At 35.4% G+C, this 15,906-nt stretch overlaps 1 protein-coding gene across 1 annotated transcript in view; it reads right to left on the bottom strand.

Annotated features, from left to right (window-relative positions):
• LOC110451137 (cubilin-like) overlaps positions 1–5,710 on the bottom strand; it is a 61,848-nt gene extending 56,138 nt beyond the window's left edge. Inside the window, exon 1 of the mRNA XM_021498998.1 lies at positions 5,628–5,710. The gene's annotated coding sequence lies outside the window, so the exon portion shown is untranslated. The remainder of the gene's footprint in view (positions 1–5,627) is intronic.
• Between the last annotated feature and the right edge of the window lie 10,196 nt (positions 5,711–15,906).

Here is a 15,906-nt window from a genome sequence, read left to right on the forward strand (position 1 = left end):
GAAAGATTGCAGTGTATGATAAATCTATGAACGCTTTTAGTGGGAAAGCTTGCAGTGTATAATAAATCTATGATCGCTTCTAGTGGGAAAGATTGCAGTGTATGATAAATCTGTGCACGCTTCTAGTGGGAAAGGTGGCAGTGTATGATAAATCTATGAACGCTTCTAGTGGTGAAAGATTACAGTGTATGATAAATCTATGTGTGCTTCTAGTGGGAAAGATTGCAGTGTATGATAAATCTATGGGCCCTTCTAGTCGGAAAGATTGCAATGTATGTTAAATCTATTGGCGCTTCTCGTGGGAAAGATTGCAGTGTATGATAAATCTATGGGTGCTTCTAATGGGAAAGATTGCAGTGTATGATAAATCTATGAGCGCTTCTAATGGAAAAGATTGCAATGTATGATAAGTCTATGAACGCTTTTAGTGAGAATGATTGCAGTGTATGATAAATCTATGAACGCTTCTAGTGTGAAAGATTACAGTGTATGATAAATCTATGAGCGCTGTTAGTGGGAAAGATTACAGTGTATGATAAATCTATGGGCCCTTCTAGTGGGAAAGATTGCAGTGTATGATAAATCTATTGGCGCTTCTAGTAGGAAAGATTGCAGTGTATGATAAATCTATTGGCGCTTCTAGTGGGAAAGATTGCATTGTATGATAAATCTATGAACGCTTCAATTGGGAAAGATTGCATTGTTTTTTAAAACTATGGGCGCTTCTGGTGGAAAAGATCGCAGTGTATGATAAATCTATGAACGCTTCTAGTGGGAAAGATTGCAGTGTATGATAAATCTATGTGTGCTTCTAGTGGGAAAGATTGCAGTGTTTGATAAATCTATGAACGCTTCTAGTGGGAAAGATTGCAGTGTACGATAAATCTATGAGCGCTTCTAATGGGAAAGATTGCAATGTTTGGTAAGTCTATGAACGCTTTTAGTGGGAAAGATTGCAGTGTATGATAAATCTATGAACGCTTCTAGTGGGAAAGATTGCAGTGTACGATAAATCTATGAGCGCTTCTAGTGGGAAAGATTGCAATGTATGATAAGTCTATGAGCGCTTTTAGTGGGAAAGATTGCAGTGTATGATAAATCTATGAACGCTTCTAGTGGTGAAAGATTACAGTGTATGATAAATCTATGAGCGCTTTTAGTGGGAAAGATAACAGTGTATGAAAAATCTATGGGCGCTTCTAGTGGGAAAGATTGCAGTGTATGATAAATCTATAAACGCTTCTATTGGGAAAGATTGCATTGTTTTTTAAAACTATGGGCGCTTCTTGTGGGAAAGATTGCAGTGTATCATAAATCTATGAACGCTTCTCGTGGGAAAGATTGCAGTGTATGATAAATCTACGAACCCTTGTAGTTGGAAAGATTGCAGTGTATGATAAATCTATGAACGCTTCTAGTGGGAAAGATTGCAGTGTATGATAAATCTATGAGCGCTTCTAGTGGGAAAGATTGCAATGTTTGATAAATCTATGGGCACTTCTAGTGGGAAAGATTGCAGTGTATGATAAATCTATGAACGCTTCTAGTGGGAAAGATTGCAGTGCATGATGAATCTATGAACACTTCTTGTGGGAAAGATTCCAATGTTTGATAAATCTATGAACGCTTCTAGTGGAAAAGATTGCAATGTTTATAAATCTATGAGCGCTTTTAGTGGGATAGATTGCAATGTTTGGTAAATCTATGAGCGCTTTTAGTGGGTAAGATCGCAATGTGTGATAAATCTGAGCGCTTTTAGTTGGAAAGATTGCAATGTTTGGTAAATCTGTTAGCGCTTTTAGTAGAAAGGTTTTATTGTTTGATAAATCTATGAGCGCTTTTAGTGGGAAAGATTGCAATGTTTGATAAATCTATGAACGCTTCTAGTGGGAAAGATTGCAATGTTTGTAAATCTATGAGCGCTTTTAATGGGAAAGATTGCAATGTTTGGTAAATCTATGAGCACTTCTAGTGGGAAAGATTGCAATGTGTGATAAATCTATGAGCGCTTCTAGTGGGAAAGATTGCAATGTTTGGTAAATCTATGAACGCTTTTAGTGGGAAAGGTTTTAATGTTTGGTAAATCTATGAGCGCTTTTAGTGGGAAAGATAGCAATGTTTGATAAATCTGTGAGCGCTTTTAGTGTGAAAGATTGCAATGTTTGATAAATTTGTGAAAAGTATAAAAACAATAATCTTATATAGATTTGAAGAAGGCCATGTCATAAAACATTTGGCTTTTTTACTGCGTTCATTAAGAAATAAATATAGGCAGACTCATCCAACCTTAATTAAAATAAATGTTGTCAGTTTTGTCAAACTCCTTGTAGTAAAGGTTGGAGATGATTGATAGGATTCTCGTACCTCACATGTATGCTAACACTAATTAACTTCGATCAAACATGTCAGGATTAACCTTTGTTTGCATCATGCCTGAACTAAGAAAGAGCAGGCCAAGATCAGTTGGAAGTGTTTTGCAGAATATTCATGTTGCATTTTAAATGATGCGAAGCATGTATGAGAAATCTATATCGGTCTATAAGAAAGACACGAACTGATTGTAAGTGTATATACCACTATTACTGGCCTGCCACTCACAAATAGCACTGAATGAAACCATTTTGTCTGTGGATCCTAGGTTCAGTTGGCATTTCGATACGTCTGGTGCCTCCACACTTTGGTACTGTACGATTCTGTGTCACTAGTACCACACCAAAGACTGACTTAACAAATCTCTCTGTCACAGCAAGCTGACTTGGCTTTCGACACATATCGATATGTGTCGCAAGTCTCTTAAATAGACAACCAGACAGTTAATGCAGACATGTTTTCGTAATGAATACCAACCTCCTGACCTGGTTGTGATTTTTGAAGAAAAGAAAATGTGACGTACCCCAAAAGAATCATTTACTCAATTATTTGATGTAGTTATTGTAAGGCCCCGCTTTCGATTTGACAGACGGGACAAACAGACTATATTCAAGTTATAACAAAGGTTTTTTTTTAATTTTGAGAGCTCAGTACATAAACAAGAGAAAATATACCTATATACCTGTATGGGTAATACGTGTGTATACTACAATAAATACAATACAATACAAATTATTTTATTAAAGTGTCACAGTCATGTCAATTTTGCTTAAAATACATACAAACAAGCATGGTCTGAAATGTACAACAATAGGATTGACACCCAACCTATACTGAGGATTACGAGACACTATACATATTCGTTCTTACGACGTAATTTATCAATACTAAAAATCAGTTCATAGGTATTTTTAAAATAAATAAATTACAAAGGTTAGGACTTAATATTAAAAACACATTCTTCTACGATACATTTTATGAACTGTGTTCGCCAGGACATATTGTAAATTAGGTTCATCCATTAAGACAACAAGTTTCTATACAGTGTTAAAATAGTTAAAACCTGGTACAATCTGTTCTGCTGTTGTAAAAATATGAGCTCTGATATCTGAATAAAAATCACATTGAATCAGAAAAAGGCATTCGTCTTCGATACAGTTTAAAATACAACATGTACAAAGTCTATCTTCTAAAAGTATTTTAGGGCGAGATTACCGACCAGTTTCAATGCTTAGCTTCAAATTACCACTGCGACATTTAGCTAACGCCTGTCTATACCTGAAATCCATAATACTCGAGGCATACGTTTCCGTGTAATTACTAGTTTTGTACAATCTGTATGTTCTCAACTTATTGCCGTTATTACAACTACAGTCATTATATAATGATTGCGAGGCATACGTTTCCGTGTAATCTAAACTCAACGTTTTCTGTTAAACACAAGATTAGACGAGTGAAAGAAAAACTAATCATTTCAGATGCTGATGAATGGTACGAGTCTGTATGGAATGATAGTGGTAATATAAAAGGTAACAAGTTGAGAACTTACAGAACTTTTAAATCAAATGTAATAACAGATTGATATGTCAAGCTTGTTAGACAAAAGAGCAAACGAAGAGTACTTTTTAACTTTAGATGTGGCTCTCTACCTCTAGCAGTGGAACTGGCAGATACGCCAAACCTGTGATTCTACTAGAGGAACGCTTTTGTAAGATATGTACAAATGTAAATAACTGTATAGAGGATGAATTACACTTTTTAATTTAATCTGATTAATATAATGACATAAGATCATCCTTATTTAATGTAGCAAATAATATAAGGAATGATTTTGCAAGTCTTAATAACACTGACAAATTTAATTGTATAATGTCTTCCGAGGAATTACAAATTCCACTTGCAAACGACTTAAATAATATGTACAGAAGACGTAGCAGTCTATGTGATTAGTTATAATTTTAAACAGTGTCTTGTAAGCCATTTTAGGCTGAATATCATACAATTAAATTTTCTATTTTATGCATTTGTTAAATATGATACCAGGTGTCAATCAGAAACATTTTTTATGAAAATAATCTTCCGTTTAAATTATGATTAGCTACTAGTTAGTGTGAATGTAGCAGACCTCGCTGGTAGGAGGCTCCCCAACCCTTGGAAACCTAAATCTCACTACAATGTAGAACTAGGAAATTATTCATTATATTTATCACCATTGTTATTGGTTTTTTTAAAGACATCATGTTTTAAGGCAGTAAATGTAAAAGAAACCTTTTAACTATTATAGTATTTAATATGTAAGGACAAAATCGTGGAGTTTATTAGGTAGGGGCTGTCCCAATCACCTGCTCTCTAGATTGGCACATGTGATAGTTTGTTTTAATTCATTAATCTATTACGTATAATAACCGTTCTTAACAAAATTTTGATATGGTCTAAATATTTTTACATTAAGATGATTGATCCCTGTTATGTAACTATATGTTTTTACACTGTGGAACTATATATACTTGTACGATGTAATTGTGATATATGACACTATAATAAACAAAATTGACTTGACTTGACTATATAAATCTATAAGCCACTTTTCATTATCCAGACTAGTAAAATGATATTTAACTAATTTCACACATTGTTTTACCGAGTTTAATGGTGAAAGTAAATGTTCCGAATTATTATTTCTCAACAGTTTGATAACTCTGTGTATACTTGTGCACAGGTGTTCTACCAGTAATTGTCACTACGTAATTAGCCCGCAGGTAAAGCGTACAATGAACAGGCGTTACTGGTATACTAACTTATAAACTGACATAGCTGACATAAGTTCTCGATGTAAACATTTCACGGATAGTGGGCATAGAAGGTGGTAAATAGACAACGTACATTGTATAATATAAACGTTCGACTAGAAGTTGAGGTTAACAGACCACAGACATATATACGGCGGATAGTGTTATGCTATTGGGAGTTTAAAACACACTCTAGCATAGTCGTTCGTTCAGTGAACTAAATAAATCATTTAAAAGTATAGTGTTTTTTACAGAATTTTGCATCTGTATGTGTAAGCATTAGACACCCGATAGGTTCGTCGTAAGCTAGCTCAGTTCGTAGAATTAATGTATACAGTCTGAAACAGAAGCGGTTCTATGTTTACATCATTATCTGTTTACACTACAGTCAGCTACCTAATGTTTTGTCTAAAAGGAAACTTTTATATGTACCTAGCTTCACAACTATGTTAATGATGATATACTTACAGCAACAGAAGATTCGCAGCCAATCCTCGTAAATCCAACACTATGACGCTCGTGTCTGTTCACCGCTAGACAGGAGTACCATCGACGCTTGAGTAAGGTGAGTGTTGTGTATGACCGTCGTCTATGTCTACCCTGGGTGTGGTACAGCTAGCACGCCATGCTTCATTGACAATACTAAAAGAGGGAAATACATAAATAGTCATCATGTTGTCAGAATTTATAAAACATTCATCTACCATCGCATATCAACGTAAGTCTATTCGCGAATAAACCGGAATACCTAATACATACAAACAAGGTATTGCCGTTCTACATGGTGTGTTGTTAATTGGACATCCCAAACTTTGTGCACAACTTGCACGCGCAGAATGTTCAGGGTCCGCTGTCCCTGATCTACGTTAAAACCAGTAAAATAAAGGATTAATCAAGTGTCTTGTCTTATCACAGTAAGATATTAAGGTCGTGCTTTCATATATATTAATAGACCAATGAAAACAATTTGAATCTATAAGTTGTCAATTTTTTGTTTTTGTCCACACAAAAAATTGCCACTTTACCAGTAACGAATGAAAGCGATTTGTCATTGCGCAGTTTAAGTGAGCATTATAGGTCAAAATGACTTTTAATTCGACATTTCAAAAACTTTTACAAAAGTTTCATGTCATATGAATTTGACAGTTCGCTTTAATTTGCCGGTAAGAATTTCAAATGTACATTTATGTCGCCAGTACGGCCCAATATAACACATGTCCATTTAAGGTGAATCAATACACTTGTTACCATGTGATACAGAGGTAAAAGATAGGTACAGAGACGTTACGAAAGAAAGCACTATTCTAATATTGCTTTGAATAAACCAAGTGATCATGTTTATAATTCAGATAGCCTTCACGAAATACATTTTGTTAACATGTTGACAATGCCTATCTATGTCAGGCCATATTTGGTATCAAAAAAGTAAAAACTAAGAAAATCACTAACCATTTGTTTATTCATGAATCTTTTCAGTACAACACTATTTTTATTAATATGACGAAAATGTTTACCTACGAAAACAGACATTGAGGCTATACCCCGGTGTCAGTTAGTATAAAACAGGCGTCGTCCCTGTGGAAATATTTGTACCTTGCAGTGTTCATTTTTAAATGGCCAGTGACGGTTTTTTTCTGAATCGTGAAAATCGAGAAAATTGTTTGGATACCCGGAGTACACGACCGTCACGATCCACCACACTTGACACTCGCCTCTCACCTTACACGGATCTAGTATACTTAATTGAATGTAAATACAGGTGCTATCCACGGACTATACAGAACATTTCAGTATGCCACTCTCAAGGCTTTCCGTATTGTAGAGTGTTTGAGTAGAAAGTATGCTCTGTTATTTCGACTCCAGGATGGATAACACCGAGAGTGTATGTGGGTTGGTGGTGCTTTTGTGGGATAACGTACTGAACGAGTGTTACTCTAGGGAAATATTTAAAGTCTTGTTGGACTCGGGTCACTGTAGAATTTATGTGTTTTTACAGAATTGCTGGACGGAGAGTAGCCGAGAGTTACTGTTTCATTTATACATCATGGATGGAAAGTACGTTTCCCCTGGATTTAAATCTTTTTTAAACGGAGTATTTCTATAGAATTTATTCTTAATAGAACGGGATGCATATATTTTTGCAAGAAGGGTGTCTATAGTATTGACCAACTGTCCCTACAACTGGATCACTGCTCATCCTCCTTCCGTACTACATATGTCTTTGTCTTCAATCTTCACCCTCCCCAATGCCTGCATGCGTGACCTCCACTGCTAGTGGCCTGAGTTGATTTGTTTTCGAAACCCGCGATATATATTCTACCATAATGTACAACATACGTCGTTGATTACATCTATTCTGCCAAGTAAAATGTAATGATAGTGTTCTACGTGTCTACCTTAGTGTTCATATGGCCTTACTAAGCAATGTGACCCTGTTAATCTAATTATATTTAGATAAGGCTATTCTTTTACGCGCGCTTACATTTTTCACGTGATGCCTATATGTCTTCATTTCACAACATGCTGCGCTTTTTCTTCATTTCTGACCCTTTGGTCAGTGTTCGTTTTTTGTCTGTTTAACTTGGTTCTATTTGGTTTTTTATTCGCCATTCGGTCGACAGACGATGAAAGATCAACACTGACGTCATGCTTTATGCCAGATGTTATTTCAATCAATTACATCCACCAATCTATTGACATCGCTCGTCAACACGTGAAATTGGCATTTGACAGATTTGAAAACACTGTTTCTAGTCATCTTCCCGCAAAGTCAGCGGAACATTCTGACCATGAGCGATTGAAAGGTTTTAAGTAGATCAAGAGGTTAAATATAAAAAAAAAATGTCCGCTAGCCAATCTTAAAATACATACAAACTGAGATGCGGGTACCCCGACTTGCTTATTTACCGGTACATTTGCATGAGAGGTTTTAGCAAGAGCTTTGGTCTGTTGGAAAATAATACACGCACGGGCATGGTCTATCGTCCAATATTATCCATGGCCATTAACCAATGAAAATTGTAATTACATAGCAAATGCAGTAGAAGGTGTAATATACAAAAGGGAAATTAGCACAATCTGATATCATCATATAAATAGTTAAACATAAAGTTATACTCAGTATCTTATCTAATCGAATATCTACCCAGGGGAAAAGGAGATAAGGCTGAGATTTATCAAAGCATCAGTGCACAACTGGGTTTAAAGGTTGCTAGATATAAAGCTTGAAATTATGGTTTATAATATCACCGTGTGATGTTCCGGATGGCTGGTCCGGGTAGTTGTAAACACCAGTATATTAAGATGGCGGGCGTCTCGCTCACTGCTGCTAAATACCTAACCTGATATCGTCTGTAATGATGGTTACCTAGATGTTAATATCTAGTCATACGTGACTGATATTTTACGGTGTCCAATCCAATTATAGCATGGATGAAGGGTAACTTTGGAGGGTTTTGTGCTGTTACAGCTACTGTTCTACATCCAACCCCATCCCACTCATCCCTGCAACGTGGGTGTTTTGTATCCGGTATTAATTGAATGGTCACGATTTTGTTTTAATGAGAGTTACTGAATAACAGTAGAAGGCGTGTTCAGTATAAGTTTTTTGACGGGTGCACAATTACATCCACATCCTTGTAGACACAACACTACTGTGCTGCTCATGCATTGCTTTCTCGATCTTTTCACAATAAATGACGACATAAGGTTTTAGAAAAATATGAATATCTAGTTTCCTAAAGGGAAAATGTAAATTGTCTGTATAAAGTCATTTACTTTTTTCAGATACATGAGGATTCCTGAACCACTGCCAAATGATGTGATTGTGCATATTTTAAACCAGACTTTTGCTTTTTAAATTACTGAAAAGAAGACCTCAGATCCGGGTTTAAACACGAGACCTCTGAACTATGCGGTAATGCTCCAATACAACATTGTCGTTTGTTATTTTACCATACAACACACACCTGCAGGTGGGCGATCGGGAAAAGAATACACCTGCTGGTACCCACTGCATGTGTCGTACGAGGCGACTAATGCGTGACCCCCTGCAGAATTTGGGATTTGCTTTGGTGTCCTCTATCCTCAACATTAAGGGGAGTGGCAACACATGGTTCACCCGTTGTCAGGATAATGGGACCTGGCGGGATGTTTTGCTGGGTGCCTTCACTATATAGTTGGCATCAGATCAGTGCTATCACAAGAAGGCAAGCTCGCCAACACACCCTATCTCCTGTATGGCCTTAGCTGTTAATAGGTAGCAGTATACAGTAGAAATGGCCCGACTCTGATAAACAAGGCACATGTCGAGTAAATGTAAACACAGCGGATTTACCCTACTCAACACATGTATACATGTATATATATTTGTAAACTGCATTACATTTACAATACTTATAAAGTACTGAGAAGTGTATAAACCTCTTTTTTCTATGTATGTCACTTGTGTGAAAACCATGGTTACCACATCAAAAATTACCAAAAATTGCCAAAAATTGCTATTTTTGACCCAAAATTTGACACCCGCAACTTCTATTTTTTTCCTAAGTTATGTCTGAAATTAAAGATTACCTTCCTGGTTGCAGAATTATCTGGGTCCCAGTAAAGTTGTAAAATTTGATTTTTTGCAATTTTGCGTCATGTGCTGTTGTCAAAAATGTACCTCCTGTAAAGCTAGCTTTTCATGTGTAGGCACCCTTTCGGATTATGGCCAAAATTGTAGTCTCGAACCAAAAATATCTTCTTCTTTTTACAAATGTGAAGCTCACATAGCCCACTTCATCATGCTTATACCAATTTTAGTACAGTTTTATTTTTATGATTTTTGTACATATCATTATACAGAGGTTAGCCATTTAACACAAATATCACCCATGGCCACAACCCTCTACTGTATACTGCTACCATAGGACGTTAAACAACATGAAACCAAACCAAACAACATTGTCGTTTATTTCCCATACAACGTTGTCCCTTGTTATGTTTTAACACAGCATAATAGTTTATGTTCCCATACAACATTATCCTATTGTATGCTCCCATACAACTATGTCGTTTGTTATGTTCCCGTACAACTATGTCGTTTTTTATGTTATCATACAACATTGTCATTTGTTATGTTACCATGCAACTATGTCGTTTGTTATGTTATCATACAACATTGTCATTTGTTATGTTCCCATACAACATTGTCATTTGTTATGTTCCAATACGACATTGTCCGATGTTATGTTCCAATACAACATTGCCCTTTGTTATGTTCCAATAGAACATTGACCTTTGTTATGTTCCTATACAACATTATCCTTTGTTATGTTCCCAAACAACTATGTCGTTTGTTATGTTCCCATACAACATTTTCCTTTGTTATGTTCCAATCGAACATTGTCCTTTGTTATGTTCCCATACAACATTATCCTTTGTTATGTTCCCAAACAACTTTGTCGTTTGTTATGTTCCCAAACAACTATGTCGTTTGTTTTGTTCCCATACAACAATGTCCTTTGTTATGTTCCCACAAATCATTGTCCTTTGTTATGTTCCCATACAACATTATCCGATGTTATGTTCCCATAGAACATTGTCCTTTGTTATGTTCCAATAGTTCCAATAGAACATTGTCCTTTCTGATGTTCCCATACAACATTGTCCTTTGTTATGTTCCCATACAACATTATTATCCTTTGTTATGTTCCCATACAACTATGTCGTTTGGTATGTTCCCATACAACTATGTCGTTTGTTATGTTCCCATACAACTATGTCCTTTGTTATGTTCCCATACAACAATGTCGTTTGTTATGTTCCCATACAACTATGTCGTTTGTTATGTTCCCATACAACTTTGTCCTTTGTTATATTCCAATACAACATTGTCCTTGGTTATGTTCCAATACAACATAATAGATTATTATGTTCCAATACAACATTTTCCTTTGTTATGTTCCAATATAACATTGTCCTTTGTAATGTTCCCAAACAACTATGTCGTTTGTTATGTTCCCATACAACTATCTCATTTGTTATGTTCCCATACAACATTGTCCGATATTATGTTCCCATACAACATGATCCTTTGTTATGTTCCCATCAACGATGTCGTTGGTTATGTTCCCATACGACATTCTTCTTTGTTATGTTTCCATAAAACATTGTCCTATGTTATGTTCCCATACAACATTATCCGATGTTATGTTCCCATAGAACATTATCCTTTGTTATGTTCCCATACGACATTCTTCTTTGATATGTTCCCATAAAACATTGTCCTATGTTATGTTCCCATACAACATTATCCGATGTTATGTTCCCATAGAACATTATCCTTTGTTATGTTCTCATACAACATTGTCCGATGTTTTGTTCCCATACAACATTGTCCTTTGTTATGTTCCCGTACACCATTGTCCTTTGTTATGTTCCCATACAACTATGTCGTTTGTTATGTTCCCATACAACTATGTCGTTTGGTATGTTCCCATACAACTATGTCGTTTTTTATGTTCCAATACAACATTGTCCGATGTTATGTTCCCGTACAACTATGTCGTTTGTCATGTTCCCATACAACTATGTCGTTTGTAATGTTCCCATACAACTATGTCGTTTGTTATGTTCCCATATAACATTGTCCTTTGTTATATTCTAATAGAATATTTTCCTTTATTATATTCACAAACAACTATGTCGTTTGTTATGTTCCCATACAACTATGTCGTTTGGTATGTTCCCATACAACTATGTCGTTTTTTATGTTCCAATACAACATTGTCCGATGTTATGTTCCCGTACAACTATGTCGTTTGTCATGTTCCCATACAACTATGTCGTTTGTAATGTTCCCATACAACTATGTCGTTTGTTATGTTCCCATATAACATTGTCCTTTGTTATATTCTAATAGAATATTTTCCTTTATTATATTCCCAAACAACTATGTAGGTTGTTATGTTCCCATACAACTATGGCGTTTGTTATGTTCCCATACAACTATGTCGTGTGTTATGTTCCCATACAACTATGTCGTTTGTTATTTTATCATACAACATTGACGTTAGTTATGTTCCCATACTATATTGTCATTTGTTATGTTCCAATAGGACATTTTCCTTTGTTATGTTCCAATAGAACATTGTCCATTTTTATGTTCCTATACAACATTGTCCATTTTTATGTTCCAATCGAACATTTTCCTTTGTTATGTTCCCATACAACATTATCCTTTGTAATGTTCCCAAACAACTATGTCGTTTGTTATGTTCCCATACAACATTTTCCTTTGTTATGTTCCAATAGAACATTGCCCTTTGTTATGTTCCAATCGAACATTGCCCTTACTTATGTTCCCATACAACATTTTCCTTTATTATGATCCCAAACAACTATGTCGTTTGTTATGTTCCCATACAACTATGTCGTTTGTTATGTTCCCATACAACTATGTCGTTTGTTATGTTCCCATACAACTATGTCGTTTGTAATGTTCCCATACAACATTGTCCTTTGTTATATTTTAATAGAACATTATCCTTTATTATATTCCGAAACAACTATGTCGTTTGTCATGTTCCCATACAACTATGTCGTTTATTATGCTCCCATACAACTATGTCGTTTGGTATGTTCCCATACAACTATGTCGTTTGTTATTTTATCATACAACATTGACGTTAGTTATGTTCCCATACTATATTGTCATTTGTTATGGTCCAATACGACATTTTCCTTTGTTATATTCTAATAGAACATTGTCCTTTATTGTATTACCAAACAACTATGTCGTTTGTCATGTTCCCATACAACTATGTCGTTTATTATGTTCCCATACAACTATGTCGTTTGGTATGTTCCCATACAACTATGTCGTTTGTTATGTTATCATACAACATTGACGTTTGTTATGTTCCCATACAACATTGTCCATTTTTATGTTCCCATACAACATTGTCCTTTGTTATGTTCCCATACAACATTGTCCTTTGTAATGTTCCCAAACAACTATGTCGTTTGTTATGTTCCCATACAACATTTTCCTTTGTTATGTTCCAATAGAACATTGCCCTTTGTTATGTTCCCAAACAACTTTGTCGTTTGTTATGTTCCCATACAACTTTGTCGTTTGTTATGTTCCCGTACAACTATGTGGTTTGTTATTTTCCAATACAACTATGTCGTTTGTTATTTTCCAATACAACTATGTCGTTTTTTATGTTCTCATACAACATTTTCCGATTCTATGTTCCCATACAACATTGTCCTTTGTTATGTTCCCATTCAACATTGTCCTTTGTTATGTTCCCGTACAACTATGTCGTTTGTTATGTTCCCATACAACTTTGTCGTTTGTTATGTTCACGTACAACTATGTGGTTTGTTATTTTCCAATACAACTATGTCGTTTGTTATGTTCAAATACAACTATGTCGTTTTTTATGTTCTCATACAACATTGTCCGATTCTATGTTCCCATACAACATTGTTCTTTGTTATGTTCCGATACAACATTGTCCTTTGTAATGTTCTCGTACAACTATGTCGTTTGTTACGTTCCAATACAACTATTTTTTTATGTTCTCATACAACATTCATTGTCCGATTCTATGTTCCCATACAACATTGTCCTTTGTTATGTTCCCATACAACATTGTCATTTGTTATGTTCCCGTACAACTATGTCGTTTGTTATGTTCCAATACAACTATGTCCTTTGTTATGTTCCAATACAACTATGTCGTTTGTTATGTTCTCATACAACATTGTCCGCTTCTATGTTCCCATACAACATGATCCTTTGTTATGCTCCCAAATAACTATGTCGTGTGTTACGACATTGTCCTTTATTATGTTCCAATATGTACAACAGAGGTTCTGTTTTACCTATATGTTTTATTTCAATTCAAACAATCAGCGAGGTACTTGAATTATTTTATATCTACCTATTATATCACAGAGCATGGTGTGGAACGGTTAGAGCATTGCATTGGCAACATTACTAATATACATGTAGAACAAATTATATATTAATATACCTATTATTTTGTGTTTACATTGTCATTGTAATTTTTACGAAACGTGTTTTAATTAATATAAAATTGTATTTAAATTTCACTTCATTTTTGTCTTATAAAGGGCACCTCACACTCCTAGGGAAGTTCGTAGAAATGGTCACTAACACCCTCATAAGATGTGGCTATTTTTTTTAATTTGTGTCCTCTATTTGCAGACGTGAAAGCTACCAAAACAAATCTGCTGCACCCATCTCAAACCTTCGGAAACGAAATATATTTCCATTTCACCTCTCTACTGCTTTTCAATCCCTGATGATTTGTTCGGCAATACATCGCTTTCGGCCTTAGTGTTGAGAGTATACCCGAATGAGAAAGGCATCACATGACCGTAAAAATGAAATTATAAAAAAATCATGGCCAAAATCCTTAAAGGACTTTTGCATGTCCTGACCTGGAGGCATTCCATTGCCTTCTTCGCCTGGGCGAAACGAACCGAGACAAGCCGAACTCCTTAACATTGGCACTGTCTGTTCTGTACTGGACGTGCAGCCAAAATACTGTAAGGCCCGAGGGTCAGCAATAATAATGTGACTGGCTGGAGTGTCAATGTAATGATATTTCAGTGTTATGACACTTTAAAGTGACCCCATCACCTGTTGACACAGGCGTCACAGGTCTCATAAAGCATGTAATAAACCATACCGATAAGAGCCCAGTCTATCCTTTGGTATATTTGAACGCAGTTATTCTTTTAAATGAAGAAGTCGGTCTAGACTTTGTAAAGATGGAGTACTTGATGTTGGTTTTGTAGAGATGAAGTGCTCGGTCTATACTTTTTAAGAGATGTAAAGTTAGTTCAGATTTTGTATAAAACGAGAGCTTTGACGTTGTAGTGATTTAAGTTTAGTCTGGTCTCTATAGAGATGGAGAGCTTTGTCTATATTTTGATGCACATACAAAACATGAAGCACACTGTTTACCATGCTTACATGTATTTCCTCAACACATTCAAAATTGAATTTCATTAATTTAATAAATGTACACATCAGAAATAATTAAAAACGTACCTGTTGAAATATGAACATGTTACAGTTAGTTTTTCTAACGCCTCATTTTTGTTAATTTTTACAACAAACATGACACTACATTAATCTCAAAATATTTTGGTTTTAAAATGTAAAAGCCGGAATTGCAGATTACTTGTGAAAAGAATAAGTATAATCCGAAAGATACCAACCTGCTGTAACATCAGGTGGTTATAGACTTGTTATAACCATACTTCTGTATATGCGATAACATTAACCTGTAATCATTGGAGACATGTTAGGACCACGTTTTTACTTGTGAATAAGGTTTTGAATGTTTTGTATCCGTTCGTATATATGTGTCACGTTAGGAATTACCTTGGCATTAAGTCTGTGATGATTTTCTGTGTTTTCCGGTAAAATATGTATTGTATAGTTCAGGTCTTGTATGTGAGTGGATGTTATTTACCAAACAAATATGACTATGTTTTTATCACCACGTAATAGCCTCTCTAGGATAATGTGTATTAGATAACAACTTGTTTTGAACTGGCTGTTACGGGACTGCATTAATTACTCAGGAGTAGGGAACGGGCTGAGCTAATATTATCTATCAACTTGTCACACGGCACCAAATATGTTTTTGCATGTAAGGGGCAATCACTTTTCGACATTCCAGAATCAAGACTGTTCGCCCATCCACACATGCTAGTA

Source organism: Mizuhopecten yessoensis, unplaced genomic scaffold, assembly GCF_002113885.1.
Source record: "Mizuhopecten yessoensis strain PY_sf001 unplaced genomic scaffold, ASM211388v2 scaffold5809, whole genome shotgun sequence".
In the NCBI taxonomy this organism is placed as follows: Eukaryota; Metazoa; Mollusca; class Bivalvia; order Pectinida; family Pectinidae; genus Mizuhopecten; species Mizuhopecten yessoensis.